The sequence below is a fragment of the Rhinopithecus bieti genome, unplaced genomic scaffold, assembly GCF_001698545.2.
Source record: "Rhinopithecus bieti isolate Rb0 unplaced genomic scaffold, ASM169854v2 scaffold_9996, whole genome shotgun sequence".
Taxonomy (NCBI): Eukaryota; Metazoa; Chordata; class Mammalia; order Primates; family Cercopithecidae; genus Rhinopithecus; species Rhinopithecus bieti.
Genome location: NW_016806973.1, coordinates 1,380,028 through 1,384,196, shown reverse-complemented (window position 1 = coordinate 1,384,196; position 4,169 = coordinate 1,380,028).

Genomic DNA, 4,169 nt, shown 5'->3' with positions numbered 1-4,169 from the left:
CTGGTGTGCCTGTATGCTTACAGCGCAGTATTGGGGTGGGAGTTACCCGATTTTCCAGGTGTTGTGTGTCTCAGTTCCCCTGGCTAGGAAAACGGATCCCCTTCCCCCTTGCGCTTCCAGGTGAGGCGATGCCTCGCCCTGCTTCAGCTCTCGCTGGTCAGGCTGCAGCAGCTGACCAGCACCGATTGTCCGGCACTCCCTAGTGAGATGACCCCAGTACCTCAGTTGAAAATGCAGAAATCACCGGTCTTCTGTGTCGCTCGCGCTGGGAGTTGGAGACTGGAGCTGTTCCTATTCGGCCATCTTGCTCCGCCCCCCCAATTTCTTATTTGAGGCTGAGTAAGAGTTTTAAGAAGGGAAACTTGCTACGAGAAACATGTGGGAGTAAGGCAGGGTAGAAAGCCTATGTATCTTGTTCCAATGGCTGTCTTGTGCTATTATCTACCTCAAGCATGGGCTAAAGCCATTTCAACAATGGCCAGGTTGTAGTTTAACTACCTTTTGGGGTAATCTCTAGATGGGGAGAATTCCACGGTTGGTCTCTGCACCTGTGTCATTTTAAGTTTAGCCCCTGAAGTTTCTAAGCAAGAACATAATTAGATAAACTAGTACAGGTCAAGGAGTGTGTCCAGTTGGGAAGGAGGGAAACAATGAGATTCAAAGTGTATTTCAAGGCTAAGACTAGAAAGAACAAAAAAAAGTTTTTAAAGTGCACTTTGAAACATTTTAAAGCATTACGTGATCTGAGGTATTATAGAAAAAAATTAAAATTGAATGAAAGAATGAATGTTAAATCTCATACAGGAAACATTGCATCACTAGACTGAAGCAATGGAAAACATTTTATTAATTACTAACTTAACATGGGGCATCAGTTATGTATTCCCAATGTCACACATTTAATATAGAGATTAAGAAGCTCACATCACCATTGCAAGTCTAGGACAATGAAGTTCAGGGAGCTGTCTACAGGGATCTCTAGTGCAAGCAATCCTCGCCATCTCACACCAAAGGAATTGAACCTCATCTTCTTCCAACTACCTCAGTTTGCAAGAAAAAGTGGATGGTTCTCAAAGGTTTTCTTGGAAAATACCTCTTACCTCACATCCAGTCGTCATCCTGCAAATATGTCTGGAAAAAAATAGTCATGACTGGTTTCTTACCTTCCAATTTTGAAAGTGCCTTTGGAATCTAGGAATTGAAGCTGTTAGTGTCTTCTCTGTAAGGCAAAAGAAACTTTAGAAGAAATTTTTCTGAGTATTTAAAATAATATTCATTCAGTATAACAGTCCTACGAATAAGAAACTGATTACTTCAAGATAACTGAGGCATGGAGCAATTCCAAACAAGGCAATTTGGCTCCAAACTCTATGCCCTTCCAGTGCTAAGTATTTACATAGCTAAACATTTACATCCCATATATATGTATTTATTGTCAACATTCCAGTCAAAATACACCTGACCAACTAAACATACCTAATTCGCTGCATTTTCCAGGTATAAATTTATTTCATTTTATTGGACAAGCCTGACCATATGAGAAACAGAGGTAAAATTGGTAGCATTGAAATCCTCTTCCTCAGTCTTTGACCTACTATACTAAAGCTAAGTTTAAAAGACTCCATAGTGTTATATGGTTAGCTCACGCAAGCTCATTGGCTATGAAGGTAAATGTTGGTGTTAATCAATTGGTAAGATTTATTCAAAAGTACTCTAATGTATGCATTACCTAATACCTTTAAATATTAGCCTAATTGATCAATGCATAGTCAAGTAAAAAGATAGATAGCAGTTTGACATAAAGGCAGGTTCTATGGGCAGCAGAAGAAATGAATGTCTATGCCTACGGGACTAGAATAATAAAAGAAGAGATATTTGAACGGCACATTGAGGAACAAGATTTTAAGATAAATTCCTCCTGAATAGAGAGAAAATTCTGACATACTTCTATAGACATTGGTATTAAGACAAACCAAACCAAGAATTTAGTGTAAATAATTAGGACATTTGAGTGATGGGGCAATATTTAATTCATTTTACCATTTCATAGTCTGTTCAGAGATTTAAGTAGTATAACAATTTCATTTACCTAAAAGTACACTGTTGCCAAAATGTCTTTCTAACCTCATGGGGTTTGACCAGCCAGCTTCTAAGAGCAATTTGAAAATCATGCCACTGATTAACTAAGCTTCCTGGAAATTTCAAAATATGTTAAGAGTCAGCTGATTTGTCAGTTCCATATGGTTGCTCTCAGAATGAGATCACAGGGTTATTTTATTGTGAAGATGGAGATCAGTAAGGAGTTCACAGTGTATTTAACTCACATCAGTTATTCCGGTTACACTTCTCATTTACATTGATAAAATGTAAGTTTTGAAAACATTTATTACATATTTATCTTTCATTGGTTTGTGTCTCAGATATATTGTAAAGACCAATATTGTATATTTTAATACATGCCAATGTACTAAGTTGCAGAAATATTTAAAACTGATTTTGGATGAAGTCAGTCTGTCTACTTTGCATAGATAAAAATTGTGTCTACAATTACATTACTTCGTAGCTCTGGGTTTCACAAAAAATTAAGTATGATCAATCCTTTCATTGTGATACTTTTACAAAATCTATTTTTATATGTTCTATCCTAAATGCTAGGGAACCACAGATATGGGGACACCTAAGAAGCACCCTTTCTATTTTTCTCTCTCCCAATCCTGTTCAGATCCTATAATAAGGCAGAAAATCACAAGAAAATATTTGAAAATAATGGTTCCAGAGCAAAACGGCCTAGGCTGTATTCCATGGGACACTCCTGTGCAGAGTGATACTAACAAATATTTCAGGAAAAACAAGCCTGAGGTAAAAAATGTGAGTAATTTTGCATATTACTCTTTCTTGGAAATTCATAATTCATATTTGCCTAGTAAATGTTCTGAGAACTCTTGATCGGGAACAATTGTTTAAAGTTTATTTAATTTTCATAACACAAACTTGATTAGCAAGACCTCTTGTTTATTGCACTATATATATATCCATCTCTATTTTATCCAAGGGTAATATTTCCTCGAATATGTATTTCTTGAAGTCTTAATAAGACTTGTGTAGACAAATAGCTACTGACTAGATAAACAGATTGGGTTGGTTAGAACATAGGAAAATCATTTTATCATTAAATGCCTAGGCACAGTGGCTTCTATGATCTGCATGAGCAAATTACTGAGTTGGGTGTATGTATTTAATGATTATTTAGATAATTAGCTAATTAATTAATTGTTAATAGAGTCGATAGTGCATTTTGATGCCTTCACTGGTGTTGACAAGTTTTAAGCATAAGTTTTCTGGAAACTGTTTTGCCACTATAAGGAGAGAGTGTCACTGAAAGTAGTCAACAATTAAAAGCAAAACCAGAAGTCAGAAAGGAATATCCCAAAACTCAAATAGGTTTTAGTTGAAATCGAAGGTGCCTGAATTTCAGGTATACGTGAAGCTAGGTCTTACCTAGACTTTTCTAAATCTGTCAGTCCCCTCTGTTGGTTTTGTTTTTGTGTTTCGCTTTAGTTAGCTTGAGTTGAGGTTTTGTTACCTAGGTAATCAAAATAACTTTGAAAAACACAACAGAGAAATGTTATTAAGCAATCTCTATTTTAAATTCCGTGACTTCCCATTACTCAAAAAATTTTATTTTGAGAATATGTTTGAATATTTATATACACATACACAAACATATATAGTAATACACACACACACACACACACACACACACACCACACAGATATTTTTTTTCTGGAAGATTGTCTTGGTGGTATGTTTTCTAGGCCTTAGTTATTGCAATGTTATGACTGAATGACAGCAGATGGCCTTTGTTTTTGTTTTTCTTTTTTTGAATTACAGTATTTTCTCTTCTGTATTAAACAGAGACTACTTCATTATCTGCTCAAATTTCATATCACAGTTAAATCTGAGGCGTGACTGTTTCATTTATCTTTTTTTTTTTTTTTTTTTTTTGAGACGGAGTCTTGCTCTGTCACCCAGGCTGGAGTGCAGTGGCCGGATCTCAGCTCACTGCAAGCTCCGCCTCCCGGGTTTACGCCATTCTCCTGCCTCAGCCTCCCGAGTAGCTGGGACTACAGGCGCCCGCCACCTCGCCCGGCTAGTTTTTTGTATTTTTT